The sequence below is a fragment of the Seriola dumerili genome, unplaced genomic scaffold (assembly GCF_002260705.1).
Source record: "Seriola dumerili isolate Sdu_G_001 unplaced genomic scaffold, Sdu_1.0 BDQW01000167.1, whole genome shotgun sequence".
NCBI lineage: Eukaryota > Metazoa > Chordata > Actinopteri > Carangiformes > Carangidae > Seriola > Seriola dumerili.
The window spans coordinates 1,668,177-1,687,804 of NW_019174422.1; positions in this window are offsets into that span (position 1 = coordinate 1,668,177).

Genomic DNA, 19,628 nt, shown 5'->3' on the forward strand with positions numbered 1-19,628 from the left:
TTACTCTTCATTGGAGGCTTGGAGTGGCTTCCTCATTACTGTCTCACAGGTATGTGTCAGACTGGGGTTGCAAACTGCTGACAGTGGTCATAAGCCAAAAGATTGTTACTACAGCAACGGTAGATATTGAAAAATAATCTTTTAGAATATTCAAGTCACTGTTGAAATGGTAACACACAAGATCCTGCTGTTGCTGCAGGTTTTAAAATCCTTCCTCCAACATTTTTGTTCATCGTTTACATATCTGGATTTTTATAAATGAAAAATTCCTTTGCAGTTATGCGTTTGTTTGTGCACTCTTTATAAAGAATTTTGTGATCGTGAGGTTAAAATCTGAACAATTTTCTACCAAACCTTTAGCATGTGTATGTAACTTCCCTTGATGCAGTTGGTCATTATTATGACACAGACAGAAGCGAAAAATATGCTTGTGCAATTGCAGACACAGCTGATTTTAAATCTGTAACATCAGGGGGGGGGACATTTTTTTAAGTGGCTAAAACATGTTTTTGCGGATGAGTCCACAGCAGCACATTGCTCATCTTTTGTGCCAGTGCAAGTTTTAAGTAAGAAAGCAAGTCAGGACCCCTACAAATAATTTAATACAGTATGACATAAACATCCTCCTGTTATTTTGGGCAAAGAAACAGAAACACCTCCACACACAGCCTCATCTGACCTTCCTGGAGGTGTGCAGCCTCCCAGGAGGCTGTCACCCAACTTGGGGGAACTTTTTTCTTTTTTTTTTTCTTTTTTTTTTTTAACAGAAAAACCAATGGCCTGACTCCAGGTCGCCTTATTCATGTGGTCCAGCTGGGGGCTGCAGAGGCCACATTGCATTGTACTGAGTGAATAGTGTAAGTCATCCACAGGAGTATAATGCAGCAGCAGCTGAATGCAGCAGAGGTCCTCACCCTGAACTTTCTGCAATGAAACCCTTTTCATTTCTTTTCCGTAAAGTGACCTTCATAACAATGGCTTCTATGGGGATGTCAAGCTGGGTGTGGAGAACAATAGTCAGTGGGTTGGCCAGATAAATGCCCCATTGATAAACCCTTCAGGTTTGAATTACGACTGGTTTTACCCACTTTATTCATCATTTTATAATATTTTCCTTTATGGTCGCACCCCTTGAATGTCATTTTCACTGCCAGTCTGTGTTGTTGTTTGGTTATCTGCTCTTTTTTTCTTTCATTTCGAACTATTTCATAAATAATTATTCTTAAATTAGGTCTATTTATTCCCATTTGTTGGAAAATTAATAATTATCACGGATACCATTTGAATGCACCTTCTTTAGCTGATCTCGTAATCTTTTTAAATCACTTTCTTTTTGATACACCCACCTGTAAATAGGTAGCAGAGATGGAGAATCCACAGTAAACAGAAAGGTGTTACTCCTCTGAAAAGGCTGGGTTAATCTTGAATATTTTTAATAAGGTGGTTATGGTGAAAAATTCTGCTTTTAATGGCGCTGAGGCTCATTAAATCCTGCACTGGTTTGTTTTCACTTCTGGTTAAAACAGAATCAACGTGAGTTTGAGTAATTGATCCTGATATATTTAAAAAAAAAAAAAAAAAAAAAAAAAAAAAAAAAGAGGCACACACACTGAAATCTTGGTCACATCATAAATACAAACGAAAACACATGCAATAGTACTGTAAATAATAACACACTCCATTGCATATTATTTCCCCCTGCTTTATTGGACCACTTCTACAGAATGGATTCCGCGGCTGGCCACTTGGCACGCCGGTCCCTCTGAGGGGCCGATGCGCCTTAGATTCACCAACATCTATAAAAGATGACAGGTTGAATCACTGAGTTCTGCAGCCCTAAGCAATCCTCAGACCACTGCTAATTGATACAAGCATGTAAAGCTGAGAGTAACACCACAGTCTGAATGAAGAGGGGGGGGGGGGGGGTCCACACCTTAAAAATTAATGCATGCTACAGAGGAATATTCTGACTGGGAGCTTGGAAGCCTTCAAGTGTCCATTTTCTTTTTTCTTTTTTTTTTTTCTTTTTTCCTTTTTCTGTTATTTGAGGAGAGAGGCTGGGGTTATTTCACAGTGAAGGGCACCTATTTTCCTCACATGGGTAGTTTGACATGGACAAATAGGACGAGATGCAAGGAGCAAGAGCAAGAGAGGCAACTTAAAAAAAGGAGTGGAGAGGCACTGGGAAGGGATTATGGTGATTTAAAACCTCTCCTACCTCCACATCTACCTCCTCCCTGTGGTTTTCAGAGACGGACTGGAACATAATGAAGACAGTCCATCAGTCCATCCAGCTCTTTATTTGAGCTTTCCATTTTACACAGTGGCTGCGATTAGGTCGACGTATGTGAGAATGAAAGGAATGAATTTCTTTGTCTGTACGGGTGTGTAGTGTGTGTGTGTGTGTGTGTGTGTGTGTCAGTCTACAACCTATTGTATGTTTTCGGTCTATGCATGCGTGCATCTCTACATAAATCCGTGCTTCATCTCCCCGTCTCCTTTCCTGTTTTTCCTCCCTCCATCCTGCCTCTTGTCTTAATGGCTACAGGCAATCGACTGAAACGTCAGGCTTCAGCAGGAGCAGGGAGAGAAGAAGCAGGCAAATTAATGATCCTACATCACCGCTCAGATAAGAGCTCAGACATATTTCCTCTCAAAAACAGAAAAAAACAAAACGAAAAAACAAAACAGCCACCTGTCTTAGATTATCTCTCCACTCTTTCACTCAATCTCTCTCCCTCCTTCCTGTGTTCTTAATGCATTGCTGCCCTCACCCTGAAAGTGGACATTTATTTTCTTGGTAGAAGAAGAAAAAGAAAAAAAAGCTCACAGAGGGAAAATTCACAGGGCACTGTCCACTCCAGTGGTGCTGAAACACAGGAATTACTGGAGTGCCACAGGGCGACACAGTGTTTGCAGTGCACACAAACATCACACTGGACTGATCATCATTACAATTCCAATGACACCTTCTTACCTTGAAAACAAAGTATTTAGGGGAGGACACCACAGGCGATTCAGATGTTCGCTCTTACTTTTACTCACCTGCTCTGCACCAGCAGCGGTCATAAATGAAAGGCTGCATATCAAACACAAGCATCTGCTTCAATAACTCTCCCGACAAGCGCCGAAGCTGGCCGCTTATTGTAATCTGTCAATACGCTCATAAATAAAGCGCACTCCAGTCACTCAATGTAATGCAAATGCTTCTTTTTGGAGTAATTCTGCCTGTAAACATAATGAGAACGGAGCCGAGCTGGTCTGCATGCAGCCCTCTGTGGTAGTGTATTAAGCAGAGGGAGCCGAGAGAGAGCCCTGTGGCATAAATTGATTGCTAAAGACTTATGTTGGCAACGCTGTATTTCACTCTGTGTGAAATCTCCCCTATGGGGTAGACAGGGTAGAACAGGGAGGGTGGGAGAGGCAAGGACGGGGTGCGGGTGGTTGTGGATGGAGCTGGAAATAAGGATGAGGAATGAGCTACAGAGCAAGGAAGTTGCGTGTGTGTGTATTATTCGTGGTATGCAAATGCATAGCCTTGCACAAATCCTCAGCTGTGTGTTGGTGTTTGTTTTTTTTCTTTTGTGTGCGCAAGTGTGATGTCGACACACGGAGCAGACCTTGATGATAAGCGAGTCATCTTACCATGCTGAGTGGGCCATTTAAAAGACAGCCATTTTTTTTCTGGCAAGTCCGTGGAGAGAAGTGTGATGGAGGGGGAAGGATGGACAGGGAGGATGCAGGAAAGTGTGTGTGTGTGTGTGTGTGTGTTTACACAGAAGAGAAAGTGAGAACATAAACAGCCAGTGGGGACAGAAGGAAGGGATAACATTCTCCACAGCTTAATGTACCTCATACATTTGTACCACACACATATTCATACATGGGCACATATAACATGTAAATTACATATCAACATACAGTCCCACCTACACACGCATGAAGACACGCAGGAGGCAAATTACATATCCTTTTCACCCCACTTCATCCACCCACCCACCTATACATAACCCTCACATGCCGCACGCTGCGCCTCCATTAGCTGCACTTACATGTAAACATCCTTCATCGACCACATCTTCAAGAACGGCTGAGATGAGATGTTGAAATATACTGCAGCGATACCTGGGTATGTTAGTAACTCATGCGACTATAAGGAGCACCCGTCCTGACATGTTTATGCATTTACGCAGAGCATACAAGCACATACCCCCCTGAGCGTGACTGTAGCTTTTAGCAGGCAGCAGGTTGGACAGAGGTCCTGTGATTTGTAAGCACACAGGAGAGGTCATTACATGGGCTAATCACCCGTGTTCATCATGCGTGCCGCTTAGAAACCAAGAGGGTTTGTGAAGCGGTCTCGGAGGAAGATGGATGGATGTTGGTGGGAGTTGAATGTTTTCGGGTCGTGTGTATTTTTTTCGAGTGCATGTTAAAATGTCCAACTTCAGGGCAGAAATCAACATGTTTACAGCCTGGTACAACAGTTAATTTCGCCCTTCATGACAACTGTACAGGGGGTGGAACTCACCTGTTTAAGACCTTTTTTATAGTTATGCATAATTGATGGCGTGTGGCTTTGAGTGACAGGTGGGTGAGTGTTAGAGGCTGACAGTTTTTCGGGAAGCCTGTGGATCACGGGATGCATGTGGGATTGCCGCAGGAATGGGAGTCAGTTTAACTCTTCAGCACGTGACTGGGCCGGGACAGGGGGAAAAAGTCAGCGGGAGGGACAGAGATTGAAATAATAGGTGAGTTTTTATATGCAGTATATGAACAAACATGATTTTCTTAATGTGGAACTTAATGCTGTCTTTGTTAAATTTTTTTATTCTTTTTTATGCTCTCCTCCTGTCTGCTCTGACTGGTGCATGATGTGTGAGGATTGGGGGTAAGGTTGGTTGTGCCGATCTGATCTCGGTGATTGATCATCAGATCGATCGTTGATAGCTCATGTCTTTGCAAATGTCAAGGCGATATTTGACTTGTTTTCCCATTAATATATTAACTCACTTATTATTTGTAGTATTCATTTAATATTAAACTTAATTTGCCCTGCCATAGTTTCACGCATATAACGGATGCTTGCAACACTGATGCACACACACACTCTTACCAGCTGCTTGGCTTGTTATGTGTAGTTGCTGTGCTGTGATTAAACACATACTTTCACTACAGTGAGCTAATGTTCACAGAAAACATTCTGACTTGTCATAGTATGAAAAGCACAGATATTACTTGTAACACTCACAATGGGTCCCTTCTGTTCAAGTAAGCCATGATAGTGTGACAGTGAGCCAGCATTCACAATACCATGGCCGTGACACTGAGGCAACTTAATTGAATTCAACCACCATTGATTTTATTATTTACAACTCTGCTTTTTTCTTTCTTTCTTTTTTTTTTTTTTACTGTGACATGTCAAAATTTTCCTCTGTGAGAAAGCCTTATTACATTTGTCTCAGTATTCTCCAGTATTTTATTCCTACTATAGAGGCTGAGTAAAACAAGGTCTGGACCCACACAGACATTCCAGATGGAGTAAAAGTGAAGCTTACTTGTTCTATGAGTGAGGGCGGAGGTCTACAGTCAGAACAGAAAATATGCCAAGAGTAATAGATACTCCTTGCTGTCAGCTCTGTTCTGGGCAGGTAGGGTTCCTATATTAAGAGTGATTTTGTCACATATGTGACCTATTAGGGGATATATATTATTACCACATATACACATCCTCTGCATATATGTAGACATGTTTATAACATGAAATACTCAGTTAAATTTGTATATACGTATATCATATGAGCATACTGTATATTACATTTGCATATGGGTTATTATTTCTGTATGCAGTTCAAACAGATGTGTGCAGTGGTAAAATCCCCCAAAACAACAGATGTTGGTTTTTGCTGCAAGAGAGATGATGCAGTTACTTAAAAAAGAGTTGGGTCACAGTGATGCGCAAAAGACGACATATGGCGCGGTGAGTTGTCTTCGTTGTTGGGCGAAGCGTTTTCCTCTGGAGTATGAATCAGTGGAGTGTGTGTGTGTGTGTGTGTGTGTGAGCAGAGATGAAGCAACTGGTATAAAGATGTGGAAGCAAGAGGAAAGGTAGTGTCAGGACATGGGTGGGTGTAAGTGGAAGGAGGGAGTTTGTGTTTGAGATCTAGACAAGAAAGGCATGAATAGGTGAAAGAGGAGTACAGGTAAAAAAGAGCGACAGGTGGAAGCGAAGAGATGTTGGCAAAAGCACCAAAGCACTCAGAGGAGAGAGAAAAATGTTCACACCTCCTCTTGCTTTTTCTTTTTCATTTTTAAAACTCCCTCTCTATCACCTATCGCTATGGAGAGTCCTCACGCACAGGAGTAATTTCAAGGGCAGGACCACAGACAATATTTTGATTAGTACACTCAGTAACTGCTCCGGCTGTAGCACGGCTGCCAAGCCTTTTGGAAACAGTTTACAGGAGACTAAGCTCGGATCAGTAGCTGACCATGAATGCGGATGTCTCTTCCAGCCTACAGTATGTCAGTGAATGCATCCCAGCAGACTTAGCTGGACTAGATCTGACAACGATGGGTGGAAGGTTTTTCTCCCACGGTTATAATTTCTATTTCATAAAAGAACGCAGGCGATAAAGAGCGCTTTGTGAAATACCCCCCAATGCCCGCACCAGCATAATGAAAAGCAGAAATCAATGGGAAAAGACTTACTCTGTTCATTTCTCATTGGCTGTGTGAGTGTATGTGTGTGCTTTCTCTCTCTCTCTCTCTCTCTCTCTCTCTCTCTCTCTCTCTATCTCTCTCTCACTCTGTGCGTGTGCATCCCAAAGCATACAGTGCACACACATTCGAGTGTGCAGAAAACCCAATTAAAAGCAGAGTCAAAAATGGAAATCCATAAATGAATGTCGGTTCAGTCATCCTGCCTTTGTGCTACTGAAGGCAGCAGCATGTGTTGCGAGCCACTAAAACTGGTTGTGCACTCACAGCTGCCAGACACAGGTTAATTTAGATCCTACCTCAGTGCATTCTTCTTGCTAGAGGGGAAAAGAAAAGCAGTGATAATGGCATCTTTTTAAAATAAAGCTAACACGAAAAAAAAACAAAAAACAGCATCTCTGTTGTTCTATGACAAAAAAAAAAAAATGTTCCCATTGTTTCTCATAATGCTGATCGCTCCTGCGTCTTCATATTTTCTTGTATGTTAAAGCTACTTAATGTGCATTTTGCTTCCCAAAGTGTACTTCTAAATACTCAGAGAGCATTCTCTTTTCCCCTGATGCCCTCTTTCTTATTTCTCAATACATTTTACTTTACTTTTTTAAAGCTGATTTTTGTTGGGACAGTATTTGGAAGCTGCAACCAAGCCAGTAAGACACATTGAAATTTGAAGTGAAGTAACTGAGGAGACTGATTTAGAATTTAGTGCTAAATTGAACAATGACAGATTAATTATATATTGTTGTTATATTGCCTCCTGCGCCTCTTGCCTGTTATTGCTTTTGCATTGTTGTCAAAGCTCTTTGTAAACATTGTTTTCAAAGGTGCTATATAAATAAAGTTATTATTATTGTGATTAGACTCAGACCATGATTGTTCTCAGTGATGCAGAAAACACAGTTGCTTTTGTCTACTTTTTTAAGAGAGGTCAGTGAAAGAAGAACAAATAAATAAGCAATTTATATTTCTAGACTCAAAAAATTGTATTTGACAATATACCAGACATCCATATTCTCTGAATTGTATGACCTTATTTATTTTATTTTTTTTTTGGTAAGATTTTCTTTCAATTTCTCCAGATGTACAATTGAGTGGTCAGACTCTAAAGATTGCACTGTGGTTGAAGTTGGGTAATGAGAATGAGGAGTGGCAAATAATTATTGTGATATGGTATTTTAAGTTGATCAGATAGGAAGATACTGAAGGTGAACTTGTGTATGATGTTGTGTGTTGTTTCATCTTGTTTTCATTTGTTTTGTTTTGTCCTCTTGTTTCTGTATGATTACGTGTTTTTGCTAATATCTCATCTTTTCACCCAGCACCATCATTAGGTCAAGTTTTGAAAGTTTACACGTTACACATGAACATGCTAAACTAAGATGGTGAACATGGTAAATGTTATACATGCATGTTTTAGCACAATGCCTTTAGCATTTCAGTACCTTGCATGAATACAAGCTCACCGAGCCACCACCATGGTTTGACTCATTAAACAAATATACCAGTTTATATCAGCTTGGGCCTAATTTTTATAGTTTTATCCACAATGGGTTCCTATACAGTAATGTAATATATGACACATATATATCCCTATATCAAGAGTGGTGCCATATGTCACTTATAAGAGGATACATCAGTAACACATACCGTATATCTTCATATATCTAGAGGATGTACATAAGTTTATAACAGTATATGAAATATCCATAGTAAAATTTGTATAAGTACAAATAAAAATATCATTTTTTTTTTCTTTTACATAAAACACATTCACAAAAAAGTGTTAGTGTCAACATTATATATTTAATCAAAGTTAATTAATTAAAGTTTATTAAAACAACATACATGTGTTTCTTATTCATTTCTCATTGATTTTAAACATGTCTAATTTCACATTCTAGGAAAGTGGTCTCAGACTTTTGGAACCTACTATACATAATATCAACATATACTGACAGGCTTTGGGATGGATATATATTTATGTAACATGTCTACAATATTAGCATACATACATAAATGTATATATTTGTATAGGCTAGATATATATGCCAATATATGAAATTGTTCCAATTTCTAATAGGTTTCATATATAATTTTTACATATATGTATATATGTACATATATTACATTTGCATATGGGTTATGATAACAGTTTACTCAACAAAGCTCCTAAACTACTAAAAACTTAAACTTGTTAAACAGACTATATTATAGTATAATATAGTATATTGTAGTTATATACTATGGATAGGTATCATTTTGCCAGTGTAGATGTGTTCTGAATGTGCAAAATATCAGACACATTTATATCAGACGTTTTTGCTAATATCTCATCTGAAGGGATGAAGGGCATGATTCAGGTGAATCTGGCCGTATCCCTTGGTGATTTCTCATTAAACCAATCACAAAAGAAGGAGGTGCAGACAAACAGCAGCCAGTGAGTGAAAGATGGATTTTTAAGCTTTCAGACAACTGAGATACAGATTGTGCATACATACGCAGCGAGGTCCAAAAGTAGGAGAAAATGGGAAGAAATAGAAGAAATACACGCCATATTCCCACAGACACTTGTTATTGTTGGACAGGAAAGCAGTTAACATACAATCTAATATTTTGCACATGTCGCACACACGCATATAAAACATACAGTGCACTTCCCAATAGCATACTTCCCATAACACCAAACCTATACATATGTTCAACACGATGCATAAATCAATTTAATGTAACTTCATGTTTGAGTGGCCACATGCCACCATGACACAACCAAGCAAACACGTCACCATAGACATCGCGCACTCTTCATGAACTCAGTCTCTCTCGCAACACACACACACACACACACACACACACACACACACACACACACACACACACACACACACACAAAGACTCACTCGACCACCATCTGAGGAGCCATCAAAATGCTGAGTGTAGATATACTCTTTCCTCACCTGCGTCACACATGAGTTGGTTGGAGGCCATTTGTCACTGATGAACCCCTCAGGCAGAGCACACACCAAGGAGAGATTCATTTGATGTACGTCTAACGTGGTTTTTCCATCGGTTGAAGGCTGTGACTGTTCCAACAGCGTGACTGCAGCTTTTGTAGCAGAAATGGAAAAGACAGCCATGTCTGTTCCATTTTTACTCACATTCAACTCATTCACCTCAACTTAATACACTGTAAAAGGCTCCCTGCTGTATTATTCAATCCAGGGTTTTTCATGGCTGGTTTTGAGTGGAATCCGACCCAGTCTTGTGATTTTTGGAAAAAAAAAAAAAAAAGTTATGATTTCAAAATCAGCTCTTATGTTTATTTGTTTTTTTTTGTTTTGTTTTTTTTCCCCAATTTTCCAAGTTAAAATTAATTGCTGTCATTACTGTTAGAGTAGGGTAATATCTAGCACCAGGAATCCAGTGAACATTGCACAATTCTTTTTTATAAACAATGAGCCTCTGCATGTTCTCTACATCCACACTTCCCTACACTTTAAAACACTGAGCAAGCTCATTTAAGCAGCTGGTGCCGAAATGCTTTGCTCAGTGGAGCAGTGGCCTCTTCAGACATGAATGCGTCAGGAATAACTTCAGTTCACACACTGAATTCTTTCACGGTTTGTTATTGTAACTTTGTAAGTTAACCAGGCAGTTTTTAACTTTTGAAGCCTGTTTTTCTTCACACCACGACTCATACAGCCAGACAGAAAATAAGTGTTGCAGTCTATTGTAGGCTGTATTTAGTTTATGAGCTTAACATGATTAATTTTAGTTAAATAAAGTGAGCTGCGTTGGCTTTTCAGACTGAGCGGGATCACAGCACTCAGTGTGGCTAAGTAAAAGTGTGGCAGTTATATGTTGTGGTACTTCTCATACCACAATATATACTGTGTATTATACTGTATATAGCCTACATAACATTTGTATGATCTTTGAACCAACTTTTTAGACCAAGCAGAAGACAAAGAGTCTACAACTAGACTAAGAATCTGTAGTGAAGCAAAATGCAAAACATCATCATACTGATAGTCACGATCACAATGCTAACATGATAATGTTTAGAAGCTAATATTTACCATTTTCACCATGTTAGTTTAACATATTAGCACTCTACATTTACTGATTTACCCGAAGCAGCTGAGGTTGATGTGAATGTGTTTTGTGTGTATTTTGTCATCAACCAGTGGATTGGACAAATTAAAATTTTGACCTGATGATGGCATTAAATGAAACATTGAAGGGTCAAAAGTATAAAAGTAGAATTTCCTTTCAGGACCTTGAGTATCTGTAGCAAGTTTAAAAGCATCAAATAGTTGGACTCAAAACCAAAAATGTCAAACTGATGGTGGAACCAGATCACAGCACTCAGTGTGGCTAACATTATCAGTGCTAGCACCAATAGCCGTCCGCCCTTGCAGTTTAACGTGCAGGTAGTTACACATTGCTCCGGTCAAGTGGTTATATGCCAGTTTATTCTGAAACAGCCTTCATACAATTTTATTTCCATTTTCTAGATGAAAATAGTGTAGGGGGGCTGTCTGCGTCACATCTTGGACGCAAGAGTTGTACATTAATAAAATATTTATAATTAGTTTACAATAAGTGAGGGTATTGTTTAAATGTTTAGTCGACTAATCGCACACATCCCTTTTTATATATACTGTACATATACAGTACGGCTGGATTAATGCTGCAATGACCAGTCGGCTAAAGCAGCTAATCAGGGAAATACATGTTGAATAGCCTAGCTTAGCATTTAGCATTTAATATCACCATTATAGCCCAGCTGAGACTGTACTTATACATTTCTAACATTTTCATCCTTAAAATTTATTCTTCAAAGAACTGCCACCAAAACATGTACCAAAGAGGACGTCAAGCAAACTCTGCAATGGAAATAACCCCAACATCATTTCCATCATGCTGTGTGTATTTCTTGTCATGAAGAAATTATATATCTGCAACTTGCCTAGATTGATATTGACACATTTACCAGGTGTTCTACCGGTCAGGCTGTAATCATCGCTGACATTTCAGGTTCATTGAAAGCTATTCACAGACCTAGAGTAGGTGTAGCTACAAGCATTAGCAGTAGCAGTAGGCCATTAGCAGTTTACGCAAGGTTATACTTTTGCTGTTCATCACCTGGTAACATAGTGCATCTTCCCAGTACAAGTTTGTTTGGAGGGTCAGGAGATGCTGACCACCAACACCAAGACTGACCCTATCATCACCACATCACACTGAATGAATGGATGATGGAGGTGTAGCTGGATGGATGGATGGATGTGTCGATGGATCAGCTGAACACACTGAACCTCTATGCAACCAAATGGCCCTTAGGGCTGAGGAATTCTTTAGTATAGACAATCATATTATATGTGGAGCATTATACACAATCCCATTTCCAAATGATCTCCAGCATATAAAACTGTGCTTTATACACAATTCATTTACTATTGTACTAGATGTTGGTACAATTAAGATGCATCTAATGATTGGGTTTAAAAACAGGCCATGACTAGCTTTATTTTACATCATCTATACACCGAGAGCCACTTTTTAAGGTAGCCATCCCTCCATGTGCCATTGTGTCACACTGTATTTCAGTCTATTACAAATGGAGCTGTTTGAGAGTGTCTGACAGTAACTACTGTGCACGGTGAAAGCATAATTGCCAAAGCACCCATGATGCCATGTTGTGACAACATCAGCGCTGATAGGGGATGAGAGGAATCACTTGTGTGTTAAAATTGCCATTCAAACTTGGTCAATCAATCACGGCAGCCATTTAAATGTTAATGGTTAAAAATGAACTGCTGCATTGTTGGTGGACAAGTGGTGCTCTGTGGCCAATGCGGTGTTTATTCTCGAGCCTGTTTAATTGCTGACAAGGGCGTGTACCTTCCAGCAAAGCGACGACGGAACAAGAGACATTGACAGCTATTTTTTCAGCTGAGAAATCACTGAATAAAAAAATCAATCTGGCTAAGAGAGGTCCTGCATTTATCATTATATGACAGAGATATATGTCACGCATGGGAACGGTGCACATAAAACTCATTATCATATGTCACGTCAGGCATGGATTGTGAATGCAGCTTCGATCCAGTGAGAAATATCACAGCGTGATTTCTAGTACATAGTGTTTAAAATGTCAAAGAAAGCCAACCACTCCTTTTGAATCACACTCTCAGGCGGAATGTCAGAGCCAATTGAAATCATACAGAAATGGGAAATCCTAACAACAGAAGCACCTCATATTAATGGTCATTCCATATTAGGAGCAAACTACCATTACTTTAAGGCAGCGAGTCGTGACGAGTGTCCAGAGCTTTCAATATAAGCTGTGCTGGACAGGGATGTGTTTCAGAAAGGATGAGGGCTGAACAAGAGAAATCCATTAGCCTCCCCCACTAAGAAGGCTGTCATATTTATCTTTTGTACCATAAACTACATCTATATCCCCTCCCTCTTCCTTCACTCAGCGTCTTATTCCTTCTAACTCACCACTTTTACACCATCTCTTTCTACTAAATGCTTTACACCTCCGCACCTTTTTGCACTTTTCTCTTTAATCTCCTCCAGGGGTCGGACGGAAACAATACAATGTGAATTTGACTCCATCCTGGGCCATCCCGTTGACACATTTTGGACAGGCCAGCAAATATGAAAAAATTTAATACATAATATAAATATAACAAATATGTAGAGATATAGAGATTTTTTTTTTTTAACCATTTTAGCAATTGCATGTTATTAAAGAAAGTGGAAGCTATTTGTTTCATATTGTCATAGCAGAGACCCAATGTAAGCTATAATATAATATATGTTTTCACTCACTTATAATGTCCAAAAAACTATCCACTGATTTATCAAGAATTTTAATTGGCATTGCCGGTGAAATGAATGTTGCAATCAAAGAGATTGTCTCCTTCCCACATCCATGTTATACATCTGTATGTGACACGGCAGGTTATTGCAAATCACAGAGCTCATTACATCCCATGCCTAATTTGCATTGTTTTACCTTGTTTTACCAGCGCATGGCCCAAAGTGTCAGGAATGGCTAAGTAAACCAAATAGCTAATAGGAAAAGGAAACGCAGTGGGGAAATGGAAATGCAAATGGGAAAGGAAATTGCCCTTTTTTAATGCCTGGTTAAAAATCTGTATTCTTAATTCAATTTGTGAATCTAGTGATATAGTTCTGTTAAAACTGCATTTTCAAATATATTTTTAAATTCCATTAGTTATTTATGAATTTGTTCATTCATTTTTAAATGAAGTACTTGACTGCTTTATGTTGTTTCTGTGAACCCCCCTCTTAATTTGAACTATTTATTGATGGATTGTTTCATTGTTAAATTATTTTTATAATTCCTCTTATTACCCATCAAAATAATGAATTACTTTTTATTTAGTCCATTTATAGTTTAAGAAGTTGTTGTGAAAACAAATTAATTAATCTCTTTTTATTGTAGAATTAGTCATTAATTAAGTGCTTTTGCTATTTCCGTGACACTTGTGGTCCTCCATATATGAGGTATTTACAATTTAACCCATAATTTAGTAATTTAAAGTGAAGAAACTCAGGTGAAACTACTGACCTCAGGCTAACACAGTATCTCAGTTCTGTCTGTAGACCAGACAGAAGCATAAATATCTTGAGTTTTATACAAAATTGTTTGTGTAAATAATAATTTTGCCAAGTAAAAGTGTGGCAGTTATATGTTGTGGTACTTCTCATACCACAATATATACTGTGTATTATACTGTATATAGCCTACATAACATTTGTATGATCTTTGAACCAACTTTTTAGACCAAGCAGAAGACAAAGAGTCTACAACTAGACTAAGAATCTGTAGTGAAGTTATACTAAGGTGCTTTTAGCAAAATGCAAAACGTCATCATACTGATCACGGTCACGATCACAATGCTAACATGATAATGTTTAGCAGCTAATATTTACTTCAGTTTAACATATTAGCACTCTACATTTACTGATTTACCCGAAGCAGCTGAGGTTGATGTGAATGTGTTTTGTGTGTATTTTGTCATCAACCAGTGGATTGGACAAATTCAATTTTTTTTTGGGGCGGGGGGGCTTTTTTATGCCTTTATTGATAGCACAGTAGAGAGAGACAGGAAATGGAGAAGCAGAGAGAGGGGGAATGACATGCAGTAAAGGGTTGTCCGATGCGGGACTCGAACCGGGGCCGACTGCAGCGAGGACTGTAGCCTCTACATATGGGGCGCCTGCCCAACTCGACACCCCGGACAAATTAAAATTTTGACCTGATGATGGCATTAGATGAAACATTGAAATGTCAAAAGTATAAAAGTAGAATTTATCCTTTCAGGACCTTGAGTATCTGTAGCAAGTTTAAAAGCATCAAATAGTTGGACTCAAAACCAAAAATGTCAAACTGATGGTGGAACCAGATGAAAAGTCAGGAGATCTTCTAGGTTAGTAGGACTTAACCTATGGGCACCATAGATACATGCAGCAATAATAACGGTAATCCATACAATAGTTGCCAAAAGACTTAATCTAATAGCAAAAGTTTCAACCTCATGTTGAAGTTAGAGATATAAGGCATCTTCATGTTGGACCAAAGTGGCGGACCAGCCAACATGCCAACGTTGCTATCCCTTGAGCCATGTTGCTCATCTGCCTAAAAATAATAGACATTTATTGTCACCATAGTTATCACAGTAAGTAAAGTAAATCACTTCATGAATTCATAAGTTATCAGTTGAATGTGGCCTTCAACTAATTGGGAGGATAATTGCACATAAATTGCTTTGCTTCCACTCAATAACAATTTCTAGCTAGTCCATGTCACTTTTCTATACCAAGTCAGTTGGTACTGCTCAGGGGGGATATAATAAATGCAATGATGGGTGAAGGACTTGACAAGATTGGTAAGAAAACAGCTGTCAATGCAATTTTAGCTATGCAACAATAACAAAACACTCAAATAGCTCCTTTTAATGCTCAAAAACCCGAAAAACTAAGTTCAAAATATTTGTCAGTCTATACCAGGTTAGTTTATACCATGCCAATAAGAAAAGTGAAACAGGCTTAGCTTGTGTATCATGTTTTCTGAAGCCCTAGATGAGGAGAAAAGGGGAAGAAACAAGTTGGGATAAACACATAAAAGTAAAGGTAACTGATGAAATTCTGCCCTCCCTTCAACACCTTGTGGTATTAAGTGATCAGAGTCTGATCAGAGTTGTTCACCATGAGCGTACCTTGTAGATAGATAGATTTATCCCCTAAGGGAAATTCATTGTGCAGCTTAAAGTAAAATTTTTAATGAAATGTCAGTACTTCACCAGTGAAATATATTTTCGACCTCTGCAGCTGCTATACATATTCACAGATTTGACGCCTCTACCAGTGCAATCCTCTCTGGCCTCCTCTCTCCTCCTCTGTGCCCCAGCCCTTTGACAGGCCTGTCTGCTCTGCATGTCATCCTCAGCTCCATGGACACCACAGGAGAGAGAGAGAGAGAGAGAGAGCTAAGCTGAGACAAATAGGTGGGTGGAGGTAGAGAAAGATGGAGAGAGAGAGAGAGAGGAAAAAAAGGAGAAGACCAAGTCCCAAATTAGTGAGGCTTGGCAGGATCAGACACCTGAATTATGACTGAAATGAATAGGTTATAATTGATAGACTACAGGGTGATCATTAAGGATTTTTCTCTTGACTACTTCAGCTCATCTGACCAGTGAACATGTGAGGGAGGAAAACTTTATTTTGAAACTTTTGGCTTCAGATGACATAGCACATTCAGTGTGCAGATGCATCATGTCAAGAGCAGTATAAAGGTGCTGCTGCCAGGCTTTTGGTTTCTGCTATGGCCACCCATGTATTATATGTAGTCGGATTAATTCTCAACGCTGCATTCACTCCCAGTGCTGTAAGCCACTATAGATTGAAGGAAGGATTGTTTGCAAATGGGATTACTTGTGCTTGTTCTCCTTGTTGATGACACTAAAAACAGAACAACTTTTCCGTGTTTCATGTCGGATGGTAGAAAATAGATTCTGCGATGCTTTCTCCAGGACATGATTACAACAGTCAGGCAATGCAATAGGATGCAACACGCGCACACAAAGAAAAAGCCTGTGTTCGCATTAGGAACAAAAGGGGTTAAACTCCACAGCAAACAAGCGATAATGAAAGAGGTGGAGTGCCCAGACACAGAAGAGATGGAGAGGAAGAGAGAGAGAGAGAGTAAAGCGAGATGGGGCAGGAAGAATGTTCAAAGGGTTTGTTCTAGCATTTGAAAGGGGAATTTACAACAGGCACGTAAGCAGCACACAACAGCGGGGCTTTGAAGTGCCTGGGTATGTGCAGAGATGCCGGTGCTTATGCCTTGATTAGCTGGAGAGAGTTTCACACCCCCTGCTGCACATGTTGTTGCTGTGATACTCTCACTGAGCAGGGGATGCGGTGATAGTCAGGGACTCAGCTGGACCCATCTTCATAGGTGTGTGTGTGTGCCTATAAATGTCTGCAACGTTTGAGGGTGTACACACGAGGACACGTGTGCACGAGCATCTCATGTGGGTGGCGATGGAGTATAAGGGTGGCGAGCGCGCGCGTACGCGTCAGTGGGCTAGACTGTCAGCATAATTGGATTGACAGTTCCCACTGTGAAGGGTGCAGCAGAGTCAACTGGTGTGTGTTCCTAGAGAGCTCCCTTGATGCCCTCATCTCCTTCCTCCACCTCCTCCTCGTTCCTGTTCTCCTCTTCCCTCCCACCTCCTTCTGCTATGATCCTAATCAGGAGAGAAAGGCCGGCGAGGGAGCTTCAGCTCGTGGTCACTGGCCATCTTCCTCCTGTGGAAAGAGAATTGAGAAGGCAGATGATGATGTATACAAATATCTTTACTAAAAAATGTTAGTTTTATGGTAACAACAATCTCAGCAATTAACTTGATGAGTCTAATGGCGCTATTAACAATAGGAACAATGGCGACAACTGCAAAAATAGGAGCCTTTTGTAATGAACAGAAACAAAGCCATTATGGTTGTGTTATTCTGAAAAGGATATACTGTAACTCAAAAGAGACGCGATAATTGTCGAAATACAGAGATGACAGTGTGCACTTTCAGGCCGTCTTTCCTGGCAGACATTCATATTGTTGCAAAAAAGTGACAAATCTGTAAAGAATGGGCAAAAAAAGAGAGCGCAATGGAGAAGTTCAAACCCTGCTAACTCTCACCTCGCCACACCTGGCCAGTCGCTGCCACTAGGTGCTTTCAAAAAGCTACAGAAGTTGTCTGATGCAGCTCACACCAATCCGATGTAGGAAGGGTGTGGGGAGATTTGGGGTTATGAAGTTGTTCCACAATCTGGTTCTAGTGAGTTTTCTTTGGTCGAGATTCATGTCAGCTAAAAATGGTTTTTGCACACGGTTCATTTACTGTAGCTTAGTCACAAACTTATGTGACTCATACAAAAGCCGAACTAAACAAATATACCTAATCTATCAGCCAGACATGGCATTTTTTCCCCCATTATATTACTTTTACTTAGGTCATTGGGATCCGGGGACTCCCAGGGGTCCTTGAGGCGGTTCCTGTTTATTTTCACTTTAATTCCATTCATAAGTAACACAATGACAGAATGTATGACTATTTTGGTCATGGTTTTCAAATACTTTCTGTAATAAAATATCTTAAAGCTACAGTCTTATTAGATGGGGGACCCTGGGACAAGGTCTGTGGTCTAATTTGTGTCAGTTTAGGTGTCCTTTATGTGAAAAGGTTTGAGAACCATTGACGTAGGTGACAAATGAAGATGACACGCTGGAGTCCAGTTGCGTAAATTGATGATAAATCATGCTCACGGTCTATTGTTATCTGTGTGATGTCTCCATGATCAATGAATGTTACTGAATGAAATTTTTGCACTTTGACCTACTGTCAATCACCAGAATGTCAGTCTGTGTTTCAGGATAGATCCATTGAATAAGTGAATGACTGCAGATACATGTACACATTTATGCACAAGTATATGCCCTGCATGCTTCAAATTGTGTCTTGGAGTGTCATCATCACTGGTGGGAATTCTTCTCCATAAATAGTGAATGATCATTTGAAACTTCAGATTGACATCCAAGACTTTGTAATGCACAGCAGATTGAGCCCACACATTTCTGTGGGTTGCTGCTGCTGCGTTACATAAATGAAATAGAAGAGACAAATAATCAGACAGACTGCTAAATAAAGCATCTAAATATATTGGTATGTTCTGAACATATGCATGTGTGCACCTTATAGCTTCATGAACAATTGAGTTCATCAAAAATAAATACATAACCACTGTAATATTGCAGTATATTTTCCATTAGAGAGTGTGTGGGTGCATGAGCTTGTGTCACTGTGTGTTTATACATGGCTGGGTTTGTGAATGTTACTGTGAGTTTGTGTGTTGTTGCTGCATGTGAACATGCATGTATTCTTTTATATGTGCTGAGGTCATCGCCCAGCAAACAGCTGTACGTATTCTCCCTGGATCTCAAGGGAGTAGGGTCAGCACACTGAGAAGGGGACATAGGAGGAAGAGGATGGTGAGTGGAAGAACGGTGGGGGTGTTGTGATAAAGGACTACATTATGTTTGTGTTGAAAAGAAGTTTTGTGACAAGACTTGTATAGGGATGGCTGTGGTTGAAAAGGCATACTTTAATTTTTATACTGTGTGGAAAAAATACTGCACATGTACTGTATATCTCCCTTCCTCAACTAGAATGCATAGGCTTCCTTTTTTTTTTTTTTCTTGCATAAGAGACCCTTGTTACTTCCTGCCCCAACATGCTGATGCTGTGAAGGACACTGTCATATTGGAAGTGGAGCTGTGGGATGCTAGTTAGCCACTCCGCGTGTGGTT